Raw genomic sequence first — 15,696 nt, forward strand, 5'->3', positions numbered from 1 at the left:
TTGCATTTTTGAGTTATTTCAGGAACCGATACAATTTGATTAACAAGTATAAAATAAACCTTATTGGTGTCACCTAAACCTGTATTTGAATATATATATATATATAAAGAATCCGGAAAATCACTAATATTAACCATAAGTGAATCGGCAAATACATTTTATACACAAATAAATTTACCTCAGTTTACATGACAGTTTTGCCAACTTACAAAATTAAGTTATACGTACAAATATAAAAACATATAAAAATTTATTTAACTTTTAGTGTTGCTTTTTAAAACAAGAGGAGCACTCAGTAGAGTGCAGACCTCCGCCGCGGCACCTTCTTTCTCGACCTTAACCTTTGACCTTAACATGTATTAATTGGCGTGGATTTCAATACAATCAAATGTGAACCAAGTTTGAAGTCTCTCTGACAAAGATGTTCAAACTTATGAAAGATTACGTGAATTGGACATTTTGCTTGACTGTGACCTTGACCTTTCAAAATTTATTCATTTCCAGCTTTTTACATAAGTTAACCCCTAAAAGTATCATTACTCCAAGATTAAAATTGTTCACAAACAAAAAAACAGGGGGCGAAAACAACCTCCTTCCAAGATTGGAGGCGGAGGTCAATATAAAAATGAGAAATTGGACAAATTCAATAAACTTCAAGCGTTGCTTTTTAATTACAAAATTTCATCATCCAATGACTATTGGCTGTTAACTTGCTATGCACCAACTCATCGACATATTACATAATTAAATGGTTTCAAAACAAGCGGAACGGAGCGATTGTCTAATCTCAAATATACAGGTGACATCTTTGTGTAATTATGAATCCATTTCCTTTGTTGGATTTTTCCCCTATAATAGATTCCCACCTAATTGTAATTTCAATATAATCTTCCTTTTATTAATTTTCTTCGCTGAAGGGGTTAACTATTGCACTGTAATAGTCCAGTGGCCACTTTTCTCTTGGTAAAGGTGGAAGAGACTCTCTAGCTATGGTAAGCAGCTCGTCTAGGAGAACACTTCCAAATCAAACCATTGTTCTCTAGTCTTGGGTAGTTCCATAGCCTTTGTACCGTGGTAAAGAATATAAATCCCTTCCTTATACAGTTTTACAGACTATCCTGCAAGCAAGAAACCATTAACAAATTACTATTACTTACTAATTTACTTTTCCCAATTTAAAAATGCTATTTTTATAGATTAGTACAGATCTAAATACTTATAAACAAAATATTTTGCATTTGCGAATGTTCAGTTTGCCTAATTCTACTGTATAACTATAAAATGTTAGATCCAAATCGATCAAAGTTCTTTTATCCTTAAAAAGCTTTGGTAGATTTTGACCATTTTATCTGCCTGGTTTGATTGAACCAAAAGTAAAATACTCTTATTCTTGTATATATACAGTAATACAATTACAGATTTTAAAAATCATTTGTATTTTTCCTAACTTTACAGACCAAAGTCCTTTAGGAGAAGTATTTCTACAACTTGACTGAAACTTAGCAGTCAAAATACAAGGTCTTGGTAGTTATTGGTCCCTTTAAGCTTAAGCTTCAAACTTTAATCTTAAGGCTTTCACTCAAGACTTATTAAGGAGGGTAAAGAAATCTAGGACTCAGGTTTGAATAGTTATGAAAATCACAAATGACTTTTTAAATTTGAGGACAACTTTTGTAATAGCAGCAGACATCTGACACCACGAGAAAACGCCAATCGTTGAGCATACAGAATCAGAATTTCCCTCAAAGACAAAACACAAATGGCTAAGCATTACCTACAAGAAAAATATTAAAAATCTGGTAGCACCTGGAGTAAGTCTGTAGTCTAGGAGGGGGCTAAGAACTGAGTGTCAACGCATTAAACTGATTAGTGCAACACTCAGTTGTTCGTCATTAACAGACAAAACACCTAGTTGTATAATTTGCCAGCCGGAGTGATAACACCACGATAAAACTCGTTTTATATTAATGTGAATAAAAATAAATTTACCATATATTAACCCAGTTTAAATCATGAACCAATCAATACTCATAAACTCTATGGAAAGGATTTTAAATTTATAGTTTTTATGATAATCTACTTATAGGCAGTAGGTTGGCCAGGCCACCAGCTGCCCGTTGAGATACTACTTCTAGAGTTATGGGGTCCTTTGACTGGCCAGACAGTACTACATTGGATCTTTCTCTCTAGTTACGGTTCATTTTCCCTTTGCCTACAAAAACACCGAATAGTCTGGCCTATTCTTTACAGAATCTCTTCTGTCCTCATACACCTCACAACACTGAGATTACCAAACAATTCTTCTCCCAAAGGGGTTAACTACTGCAATGTAATTGTTCAGTGGCTACTTCCCTCTTCGTATGGGTAGAAGAGACTCTTTAGCTATGGTAGGCAGCTCTTCTAGGAGAAGGACACTCCAAAATCAAACCATTGTGCTCTAATTTTGGGTAGTGGCATAGCCTACGTACCATGGTCTTCCACTATCTTGGGTTAGAGTTCTCTTGCTTGAGGGTACACTCGGGCACACTATTCTATCTTATTTCTCTTCCTCTTGTTTTGTTAAAAGTTTTTAAAGAGTATATGGGATATATTTATTTCAATGTTTTTACTGTTCTTATATTCTATTTTTCCTTGTTTCCTTTCCTCACTGGGGTATTTTCCCTGTTGGGGCCCCTGGGCTTATAGCATCCTGCTTTTCCAACTAGGGTTGTAGCTTAGCATTTAATAATAATAATAACATACTCTCAAAAATACAAAATGAACAACGCATATGTGAACAATCTTCTATGAATAAAGAAAGACAATTGATGTCACCAGCAACCTGTTCAGATTTACAATAGGAGTTAGCAAAGAGGATCGATATATCTAAACTTTTTGAAATACGCTGAATAATTTATACAACTACTTGAAATAACCTACTAGTTCTGAGGGCGGATAAATGCTAATTAAAATAGGTCCTATTTCAATCAAGATAAGGGTTTTTAGCTAAGATATAACCGGGGTCTTTGTCTAGTGTAAGACCCTTACATACTGGAGGTTAGGTTAGGTAAGGGGAGAAATGATCTGCCATTGACAAATATTGGTAAAATTACAATATATAAAACTTTCATATTAGCTGTATATAAGCCAGAACTACATAAATGTTTCAACGAATTTCCAGGAATGGCCTGGATCATGGAATTTGAAGCATATAACACTGGAATCATGTGGGCCTTTCTGTGCCACTGAGAAAACATACTCTTAATATGAAAATATAAACTTTGGGTTAAGTAAATGACACAATATATAATTTAAGTATTAATTTTTAAAATGGACCTTAATATGACCTTACTAATTGACCTTTATACAGTATTAGTACTAAAATTAACCTTGAATTATGATAGAATTTACCATTATGTGGGCTATAGCATTAAGCAAGTGGTACTGTCACTAGAAGCCGGTTCAAAAACTCTAAATCTACATTTTTCCATATAAATTCTGGGATTGCTACTTTTAATTATATATCAACTTAACAATAAACTTATATAGATTAAATCCTTATACTAATACTTACAGAAAAATCACTTTAAAAGGCACAAAAATAGATAAAACTTATGAAGAGGGACAGACATTAAAGAGTTGGATGTATCACACCGTCTGGCGTCTGCCATATTGTTATGAAGATAAATATACCTAAACAAACGAAAGTTCCCCTAAAATAGGGGCTAAGTTTCTCCCTAGCATTCATCAACAAAATCTAAAATCAGTATTATATATATTTCACTGCTTCCTAGTTACATTATATAATGTAATTAATTTCAGGAATTACATTTTTGTAATCATAAATAATTGAATTTTCCTTAAAGCATCAAACTGATTTTGAAAACTTGCTCCCCAAATCCCTAAATTTTTCTAATTTTGGAATAATTCCCCTAAATGTAGACGCCATGATCTAAGTGTCAACAAGCTTAAATACAAAATATGTAATAATATCGTATATAAAGTAAATTGAAAACCCTTAAACCATATAATTATTAAATTTCATTAATATTATGATAATTTTATAATAATTGATCATGTTTTTATACACCTTTTACGTTCGGCACCTAAAAAATGTTCATGGACAAGGCGATGGTATCGCCTCCTATTGAGTGTAAAAACAACTAATTTTGCAACTATTAACTTTTCTATTATATAACTAATGTATAAAGTCAAAATTTATGCTTAATAAATATTTTTTTTATTGAATATTGTATTATTAAACTATAAATATCTATTTTCAATAGTATTTTAAACCAATAATTCTCTATTTATCAAATAAATATGATATATTAAAGGTACATTGCAAATATTAGTTGGTAATGCAAAAAATCAGCTGATTTTTAGCAAGAACACGTGGTCAAAATGAAAAAGATTATACGAATCAAATATAGTGAAATTTTCAATTAATTTCCCTTAGATTTTATCAAAGTTTAATTTTAATCAAGAAAATTTGTTGAAAAGTCTGTATATTTTTCATATTTTGGAATAATTAGGATATTTTGTTAGTGTTTAAATTTGGCGCCAAGTTTTTTGGGCAATAATAGATATTTAAAAGGTAATTGTCAACCTCTTCTGTAAACAATGGCAAATTGCCTTTATTATCTTGCAAATATTTGGCAAAAAATTACACAGTTTTAAAAACTGAATATATATTAGTTTGTTTGTCGTCTTAATATATAAATATACTATTGAAATTATATGAAAATAAATATACTTGAAAAGAGTAACTAAAAACTCAGGCTTAATCCTTATCTAATATATAACTATCATTTCAACTTTAAATTCTTTATATTTAAAATATATTTTTATCAAAATTTACTGTAAAATTTAATAAATTTTTGAATTAATATATAAAAATTGGTATATTGTCTTTATTATTTGTAAAAAAAAATCAAAGTTTGAAGGTATTTTTCTTAATTTTTCTGGTAAAATATGAAACAAAGACTTTTCTTCTTTTTCCAAATCTTTTAAGGAAAAAAAACTTTACAATTTTTATTTTTACATTTGATTAAAATCAATCCAATTTTATAATGATAATTTTATCTGCAATTTTCATCTGGATTTATTATAAATGATTAAAATTGAAATCTCTTTTTGTGTATTTAAGTTTTTAGATAAAAATCTCTCAACAAATTTTAATTTAATTTGTCTGGGACACCAATACTAGGTTGGTTTCCTGTGAGCGATCAGAGAAAAGTCTCCCACCATCACCAATACCCAGTTGTCCAGCGTGTTGATGAAAATTGGCCAAACCATAGACATGAATAAGGACATGTCTGAGGCCTTTGTCCTGTATTATAACCCCAAATGATAAGGATATGTTTATATACAGTTGAGTAAACTCAGTGGAATATTATGGACCTACAATAGCTAAGCCAAGTGCTACACCACTCCGTTAATTATTATTATTATTAGCTAAGCTACAACCCTAATTGGAAATGCATGATGCTATAAGCCCAAGGACTCCAACAGGAAAAAAATAGCCCAATGAGGCAAGGAAATAAAGAAATGAATTAAATACGAGAGAGAGAGAGAGAGAGAGAGAGGAGAGAGAGAGAGAGAGAGAGAGAGAGAGAGAGAGAGAGAGAGAGAGAGAGAGAGAAATTAACTGAAATTAGTACTAGGTTTCTGTTGCTATAAATTGTAGCCAAATATTTATTCTAAAGAATAACAACAGCAGCAACAACAACAACAATAATAATAATAATAACTCCATAAAATGGAAGAGCAATAACACCATCTTTCCCCATAGCGTCTTTCTGTCACCTGCTTCCTCATGGCCTGGGCTGCTTACGGACACCACTAGGAGAAGGAGGTTGTCTGTACCTGGGCCTTCTGTCTTAAAGTCTCCTGCAGATTTGGTTAATTATTGTTAGAAATCTTCCTCGGTGGGTGTACTGTACCTTCGCGAGCATTTGCTCCCATCTCTGAAAGAGACGAAAATAAATGAAAATTTTTTATTCCAGTGGGAAATGCCGACTGAACAGTACGTTGTTTCTCACAATGTTTCGCTCAAAACCATAAATGTTCAGTCATAGATCCCAGCAAAGCACTCAACAGCGGCTACGGCTCTAACTCCTTCCAAAGGGCGAAGCTATATGAAACTATCGATCAATTCCGAGGAAAACTATGTGATCCTTTGGGCGAAATAATATGAGAATATCGCTCAACTCAGATGAAAAACATAGAGAGGTGACCTTTTCATTTATAATAATAATAATAATAATAATAATAATAATAATAATAATAATAATAATGAAATTCCATTACATAATAGGAACTCAATTGTAGGAACTCGGGACTTGGGCAACCAGACGTTGCTACCAGATGTACGATGTTTTGCAAGACGTCAAAATAGCATTATTTTAAACGCTAGTTATATATATATATATATATATATATATATATATATATATATATATATATATATAATATATATATATATATATATAGATAGATAGATAGATAGATAGGTAGATAGAAAGATAGATAGATAGATAGATATATTACGTAAACTGGATAACTAAGACCAAACCTTAGAAGTTATCTGATTTAGCGAGTTATTCGCCAACATAAAAACTCACCAAATTTCCCTCCGACATTGAAGTAACTCTACTGATTTGCCTATTATTTTTATATGTTCATAATTCTCTTTTCATAATAATTTAACATTTTCGGAATAGATCGTAGGACGATTGAGAACATATTTCTAATATTTAGGAATAGAAAGAAGAAGAAGAAGAAGAAGAATTCTAAAGAGAGTTGCAAGGAAGATGAACAATACTCTCCTGGAATAAACGGAAATGAAATATGACGAGAATGCTCTCTCTCTCTCTCTCTCTCTCTCTCTCTCTCTCTCTCTCTCTCTCTCTCTCTCTCTCCTCTCTCTCTCTCTCTCTCTCTATTACACCGGACATTAGAATATGATGGAATTTTCCAAAATAGGAGTGAAAACGAACGAAGAATTAAGGAATGAAATCCTCGGAAAAGAACAAAATTCATCTTCAGCGTTAAATTTCTCCCGATTTCCTTCAAAGACACTTTGAAGATTCCTACGAGAGAGAGAGAGAGAGAGAGAGAGAGAGAGAGAGAGAGAGAGAGAGAGAGAGAGAGATTTTAGATTCCTCATTCTTCCGATTATTTCCATAATTGTTAACACGAATACAAAAGAAATTGATACGGAGGCGAACATTGCATTCTGGGAATGAACGAAGATGAAATAAGAACGCTTCCAGAATGTCTTCAGAGGGTGAGATTTGCCTCAGAAGCGTCTTAGCTGATAATAATGTTACGATTCGCCCAGAAAGAAAACTATGAATAAATCTTTCCTTTTGTTATGGTTTTTTTAATTCCTCTCTCTCTCTCTCTCTCTCTCTCTCTCTCTCTCTCTCTCTCTCTCTCTCTCTCTCTCTCTCTCCTTCATACCTGAAGACATTTGGACTCCAGTTGAAGCCAAAAGAAGAATTTGTTGGATTTTAATGGCTTATCTCTCTCTCTCTCTTTCTCTCTCTCTCTCCTCTCTCTCTCTCTCTCTCTCCTCTCTCTCTCTCTCTCTCTCTCTCTCTCTCTCTCTCCTCAACTCGCTTTTTTCAAAAATAATGCTAAATTCAGGAAAGGTTTCGGTAATCATAGATATGGTTTCTCAAGTTTTTAAAGCATTTTGTGCGAATTTCGAAATGGAGGCAATGAAGAAAGTTGTAAGAAATCTCCTTAACGGAGGATGGCAATGGGTACATCGGTTTATCGAACCTGGTTAGGTGAGACTGTGAGAAAGGAAGAGCTTTTGCAGAATCTTCTCAAGGAAATCGGAGAAACTACCCAGGAAGAAGGTGAATTTCTTCCAGCTGAAGGAATGTTCCAAGAAGAGCTGGAAGATGGTGAATTTCTTCCAGCTGAAGGAATGTTCCAAGAAGAGCTGGAAGATGGTGAATTTCTTCCAACTGAAGGAGGGTTCCAGGAAGAGGTGGAAGATGGTGAATTTCTTCCAGCTGAAGGAGTGTTCCAGGAAGAGCTGGAAGATGAAATCGATCTTCTTGCTGAAGGAGGTTTCCAAGATGCACTAGAAGATGAAATTGATCTTCCTGCTGGAGTACTTCAGGATGAACTGGAAGAGGAAATCGATCTTCCAGCTGTAGGAATGTTCCAAGAGGAGCTGGAAAATGGTGAATTTCTTCCAGCTGAAGAAACTTTGCAGGATGAACTGGAGGATGAAATCGATCTTCCTGCTGGAAAAGAGGTCCAGGATGAACTGGAAGATGAAATCGATCTTCCAGTGGAAGAACAAGAAAAAGAGCCGGGTCTTCCTCAAAGAGGAGAAGAGGAGGATGTAGAAGAAGAGAAGGAGGAGAAGGAGGAAGAAAAAGTTCCTACTCTTGAAGAACATCTGTCTGAAGACGATTCAAAGACAGAGAGAAGTGATAAAAAGCTATCAAATAAAAAGAGGAGAAAAAGAAAGCTCTCAAAGGAAGAGACCAGTAATGCTGAAGTCACTAAGAAAGAGATGAATAACAGAGAGGTATCAAAGAAAGCGAAGAATAATAATAAGCTCTCAAAGAGAGAGAGGAGGAAAAGAGAGCTCTCAAAGGCAGAAAGAAGAAATAGAAATCTCTCAAAGGAGCGGAGCAGTAATGAAGAGCTCTCAGAGGAAGAGGAGAGATTTGGTTCTGAGGACATCCTGGAGGTCAAAGAGCATCTAATACTAGAAGGATGGCACCTCAAAATAGAGGTCGGAGAGCATCTAATGCTATATGGATGGCACCTCGAAATAGAGGTCAAAGAGCATCTAATGCTAGAAGGATGGCACCTCAAAATAGAGGTCAAAGAACCTCTAATGCTAGAAGGATGGCACCTCAAAATAGAGGTAAAAGAACCTCTAATGCTAGAAGGATGGCACCTCAAAATAGAGGTCAAAGAACATCTAATACGAGAAGGGTGGCACCTCAAAATAGAGATCAAAGACCATCTAATACTAGAAGGAGGACACCTCAAAATAGAGGTCAAAGAACATCTAATACCAGAAGGGTGGCACCTCAAAATAGAGGTCAAAGAACATCTAATACAAGAAGGGTGGCACCTCAAAATAGAGGTCAAAGACCATCTAATACTAGAAGGATGACACCTCAAAATAGAGGTCAAAGAGCATCTAATACTAGAAGGGTGGCACCTCAAAAAAGAGGTCAAAGAACCTCTAATGCTAGAAGGATGACACCTCAAAATAGAGGTCAAAGAACCTCTAATACTAGAAGGATGACACCTCAAAATAGAGGTCAAAGAATCTCTAATGCTAGAAGGATGACACCTCAAAACAGAGGTCAAAGAACATCTAATACGAGAAGGGTGGCACCTCAAAATAGAGGTCAAAGACCATCTAATACTAGAAGGATGACACCTCAAAAAAGAGGTCAAAGAACATCTAATACTAGAAGGGTGGCACCTCAAAATAGAGGTCAAAGACTATCTAATACTAGAAGGATGACACCTCAAAATAGAGGTCAAAGAACATCTAATACTAGAAGGGTGGCACCCTCAAAATAGAGGTCAAAGACTATCTTATACTAGAAGGATGACACCTCAAAATAGAGGTCAAAGAACCTCTAATGCTAGAAGGATGACACCTCAAAATAGAGGTCAAAGAACATCTAATACGAGAAGGGTGGCACCTCAAAATAGAGGTCAAAGACCATCTAATACTAGAAGGATGACACCTCAAAAAAGAGGTCAAAGAACATCTAATACTAGAAGGGTGGCACCTCAAAATAGAGGTCAAAGACTATCTAATACTAGAAGGATGACACCTCAAAATAGAGGTCAAAGAACATCTAATACTAGAAGGATGGCACCTCAAAATAGAGGTCAAAGAGCATCTAATGCATTATTGCCTGAGGGTCATGTTAGGAAAGAGGAGGAGAGGGGAAAGTGTAGGATACTGTATGTAATGAATATTTTATACGTATCTTTAAATAGAAAATAAAATAATCTTTCAGTTGAGTGAGTGAACTCAGCCATGTTCCTAAATGTGTCAATAGATGGCCTCAGTGAGGTCATTTTGGAAGTAAAATATTGGAAAGAAAACCCAGCCTTAAGGAACAACATAAGAATTATCTTTCGATGTCCTTAGCCAATAGGAACACTCCATTCGGGCAACGGTAAGGAAATTAGCCAATAGGAACGCTCCTTTCAGGCAACAGCAAAGAAACATAGTCCTTAGCCAATAGGAATACGCCATTCGGGCAAACAGTTAGGAAATAGTGGTTTGCTCTTTCAGCTAAGGAAAAGAGCCAAATGCCAGTTCATGAAATACCATAATGGAAAATCTCCTTTCTTGTACTTCCTTTTGAATAAATATATACAATAAAACTTTGAGTATTATAGATATTATTGTATATTTCAATTATTGCATGGAGAATAAATTAAGACCAGACTATACTCAAAATCAAAATCTAATCAACTGGTTAAAAAATGCATTTGTTTATATTCTTCTAAACTTTTGTTAACAATTTTACAAGCAAAGACAAATCAAAGTTAGTTCTATATTGTTCTATGAATATAATTATAATGTACTTTAAATAATGAAGATAATACTTATTTTGAAATAATATATAAAAAACTTTAAATATAGTAAGTTTCATATAGGCTATTAGTTATTGCAAGTATGGACATAATGCTAAACATATAAGTATTCAGTATCAACAGATTTTTAGGTAGCGCAAGAATGCAATTTTTATGGTCGTTTATTAATGAATTTTTATCATAAATTTTAAAATCTTTAACTGCCGTGTATAATATATCTGGCACTTTGAATAGTGAATATGTTCTTGCATAAGATTATCCGTTGCTTATGGGTATATATGAAACGTGATTGTCTGTCTAAGCAGAGGTCTATGTGTAAGAGAGAGAGAGAGAGAGAGAGAGAGAGGAGAGAGAGAGAGAGTTTATTCGTACCCACTAAAGTTTAGTGACTAAACCAAAGTCCATCTAGTTAACTTCTCTGCTTCCACCATGGCTGGTTTACACACACGGACCTAAGGTAGCTTCCCCCATCGGCCTCCCCTCTAAATCAGAAGTATTACTAATAATGAAATCGTCTTCAACAAAACGTCTCAGTAAGGGTTTGATTTCAATCTCCAATCGTCTGTGTCTACAAAACGAAATAAAAGGATAAGTTCGAAACACAACGAAACTTCCTCTTTGTATTGAAGGTTTCACATGAAGTTTCGTTCTAAAATTTATTCGATTGATCACGAAGCTCCCGAGATGATATTTATAGAATAATTTCAGTCAGAGAGAGAGAGAGAGAGAGAGAGAGAGAGAGAGAGAGAGAGGTAGCTTTTCTCTTATACGAAGTGTGTTGTTCCTTCCAGACCAGAAGGGCGTATGTGCCAGTGGAAGGATTTCCGTCTCTATTCCCTTGTCTTTAAGGTCGATGATAATTCATGAGTAACTTAAATTTACTGTATATCAATAGGTCTCCTTAAATATAAATATATTTGGACATTGTCATTTTGTTGAAAATAGAGAGAAGAAGGTCGGTGACATAATGAAAATATCAATAAATAATAAATTTTAGGGCATGAATTAAAATTTATATTTCAAATACACGATGATTCGAGTGCCTGATGAGCGGCGTTGCCAAATTTCCTCCTGTCTACATTATTTCCCTTACTAATATTGGTTAGAGAACCTTCCATTTACATTTGGCAACAAGTGAGGATAAAAAATACTTCCTTTATTATCATAGGATATAATATATCATATGATGATAAAGGTAGAGAGAGAGAGAGAGAGAGAGAGAGAGAGAGAGAGAGAGAGAGAGAGAATTATATTCCTTATAAGATATATATATATATATATATATATATCTGTTGCCATCTAAGTAAAAATGAAATGTGGGTGTGTCTGTGTGTTGGTATAAGGACGGAAATCAAAGCAAAGTTTTGTGGATATGAGAGAGAGAGAGAGAGAGAGAGAGAGAGAGAGAGAGAGAGGAAACAGAATTAACTAAAATTAGTACCAGGTTTCTGTTGCTATAAATTGTAGTCACATATTCAAAAGAAGATTAACAACAACAACAACAATAATAATAATAATAATAATAATTCCATAGCGTCTTTCTGTCACCTGCTTCCTCCTGGCCTGGGCTGTTCACGGACACCACCAGGAGAAGGAGGTTGTCTGTATGTGGGCCTTCTGTTTTAAAATCTCCTAAAGATTTGGCTAATTATTGCTAGACATCTTCCTCGGTGGGCCTACTGTACCTTTTCGGGCATTTGCTCCTATCTCTGAAGGAGACGAAAATAAATGGAAAATTTTTATCCCAGTGGGAAATGCTGACCAAACCATGAGTTGTTTCTCACAATGTTTCGATCAGAACCATAAATGTTCCATCATAGAACTCGGGGAAGCACTCAGCAGCTGCTAATTTCATTATAAGAAACATTATAATTAATTCTTCCGATAATGTCTCAGTTTTATTACACCATATCATTCCTTATTAATCTTTCTCCAACATTCACTCACTCACTCAGTCTCCAACATTCTTCAACATACTATTCATCTTACTCATTCCAAAGGGCGAAGCTATATGAAACCATCGCTCAATTCCGAAGTAAATTATTCCATCCATTGGGCGAAATAATATGAGAATATCGTTCAACTCAGATGAAGAACATAACAGAGGCTCCCTAGTCCGAGTGCTTTTGAAATAACAGTGAATATGGAACCCTAATCATTTGCGACCCTTTCATTTATCTCTCTCTCTCTCTCTCTCTCTCTCTCTCTCTCTCTCTCTCTCTCTCTCTCTCCAAATACAAAATAAGAACAGGCAATTTGAACTGGATTTATGAGTTTAATCAAACGATAGGCTATCTATAATTAACAACAACAAATGCAGCCGTTTCTAGTTCACAGCAGGACAATGGCCTCAGACATGTCCTTATGCCTGGGGGTGTGGCCATTTTCACCACCACGCTGGCCACTGCAAATTGGTGATGGTAGGAGACTTTGGTCTGATCGCTCACAGTAAACCAACCTAGTATGGGCAGCTTTGCTGATCATAGTGATAGGCAAACCCTTTCCCTACGTTAAGGTATCACCAATTAGAAATATATATATATATATATATATATATATATACTAAGACCTTTGCTTAAACTTCCATTTTTACTGTACGTTCCATAGAACAAAGAAATAGCAGACAAAGAGTTATCAAATATGACGGAGAGAGAGAGAGAGAGAGAGAGAGAGAGAGTAACGTAAATTTTGATTAGCCTCGCTATTTGCCACATGTAAATAGAATGTCAAATCCAGTATCAATATTAGTAAGGGAAATAATGTTGTTAGGAGGAAATTTGGCAACGCTGCTCATCTGTCACTCGAATCATTTAATTTTTGAAATATCAATTAGTTTTATTTTGTTTATAATGTGTCATTTATTGTTATTTTCATTACATTATCTATACTATTTTCATCTTTATTATGAAATGCAACGGACCGTAGATGTTAGTCCTATCCCATTTCACTAGACTAAATAAAAGAAAAAATAATGATCTTCTCTGGTAATGAAGCCAAAATTATTCAATCAATAGAGAAAACCTACATAGAACACAATTGTGTAGGCCTAGTTTTACGTATCAAATTCATTCACTTTATTCTAATCGTGAAATAGACGTATCTATGGTCATATTTTTTTTTTATCGAGGCAGATTTGCACAGACTCGCAAGGGGTGCCCTTTTAGCTCGGAAAATTTTTTGTCCGAATACCATCCTTGTTTCCAAATGATTACCAAGTAATGTGAATCAAAACTTATTTATTAATCTAAATTTCTCTTTGATATAGATTTTGTCAATAAATAATCTTAAATAAATAGATATATTATAAAGTATCGTGATGGTAAATCTAAATTTAATAACATCACCCCCCGAAGTCAAGGACAGGAGCTTGTTTTCGGATGCACGCTCCATAATTTTGTTAATTTTCACATATTTCAACACAAATTGAGACAAATTACACTAAGAATAAAGAAAAAACATGTTATTATAAATTTATTTTTAATACCGGAATCTACTAAAAACGTGCAATTGATAAAATTAAATAATGGTGAAAATAGCGGTTCGGTTAAAGCGAGACTCACGTAGAGTGGGTCCTGGGTAAAAGGACCATTCTACTGTCAAACAGCAAAGGGAGAATGGGAGGGAGATTGTGAAATTATGAATTCGTTTCATTCTGATTTTTATGCAATTTATGCAACGCTTCAGTATCCTCAAACCGAAAATGTTGCTATTAATAAAATCTAAACCTTATAAAAAAATAACAAACCCTTTCTATACGGACTTACATCATAAGCCTATGATGGAAGTCGTATAGAAAGGTTTTTTTTTTTTTTTATTCATTTCGTAACGTTTTAGATTTTATTGATAGTAATATTTTCGGTTGAAGATACTGTAGTGTTGCATAAATTGCCTAAAAATCACACGCATACAACACATACTCATAAATGAACTAAATTAGAGTTTTTATTTTGAAAGGGGTATAACTCTACAGTATGTGCGAGATCTTGATAATATTTAATATGGGGTCACACACTTGAAATTTCTGACCATATATATATATATATATATATATACGGTTCACTTTCCCTTTGCCTACACATACTGTACACCGAATAGTCTGGCCTATTCTTTACATATTCTCCTCTGTCCTCATACACCTGACAACACTGAGATTACCAAACAATTCTCCCAAGGTGTTAACTACTGCACTGTAATTGTTCAGTGGCTACTTTCCTCTTGGTAAGGGTAGAAGAGAGACTTTAGCTATGGTAAGCAGCTTTTCTAGGAGAATCCAAAATCAAACCATTGTTCTCTAGTCTTGGGTAGTGCCATAGCCTCTGTACCATGGTCTTTCACTGTCTTCGGTTAGAGTTCTTTTGATGGAGGGTACACTCGGGCACACTATTCTATCTAATTTCTCTTTTGTTAAAGTTTTTGTAGTATATATTGAAAATGTTCATTTTTAATGTTGTTACTTTTCTTGAAATATTTTATTTTTCCTGTTTTCTTTCCTCACTGGGCTATTTTCCCTGTTGGGACCCCTGGGCTTATAACATCCTGCTTTTACAACTAGGGTTGTAGCTTAGCAACTAATAATAATAATAATAATAATAATAATAATAATAATAATAATAATGCACATGGTCCACATAAGTACCATTTGCTATACATGGTCTATACAAGCGCCGTTTACTGTACATGGTCTAATTGAGTACGGTTCACTATACATGGTCCATATACGTACCGTTTACTGTACATGGTCCATATAAGTGCTGTCTACTGTACATGGTCCATATACGTACGGTTTACTGTACATGGTCCATATAAGTGCCGTTTACTGTACATGCTGTCTCTAAGTAACTATATATTACAAAATCTACCCAAAGTGTAAATTAAGTTACGAACATCTATATATCCTGGATTTTTAGATTTGAAATTCAATTTCACGTCAAGTTTCATATAACGAGGTCCACATTAGGCTTCTTAATACGCCCCCCTCCCCCTCCCCCCATGTCTTGCATAGTTGCAATGATGACGTAAGGCCTATTCAAAACTACATTAAAGATTGAAAGGTCACTCATGAATGGCAGAGGCAATGGACAGTGACATTGCTGTATCAAGCAAGAC

General features: G+C 34.4%; 1 long non-coding RNA gene across 1 annotated transcript in view; it reads left to right on the plus strand.

Moving 5' to 3' along the window:
- LOC137633939 (uncharacterized) overlaps positions 1–15,696 on the plus strand; it is a 359,450-nt gene that overhangs the window by 296,760 nt on the left and 46,994 nt on the right. The window lies entirely within an intron of this gene.

This window comes from Palaemon carinicauda, chromosome 43 (genome assembly GCF_036898095.1).
Source record: "Palaemon carinicauda isolate YSFRI2023 chromosome 43, ASM3689809v2, whole genome shotgun sequence".
In the NCBI taxonomy this organism is placed as follows: domain Eukaryota; kingdom Metazoa; phylum Arthropoda; class Malacostraca; order Decapoda; family Palaemonidae; genus Palaemon; species Palaemon carinicauda.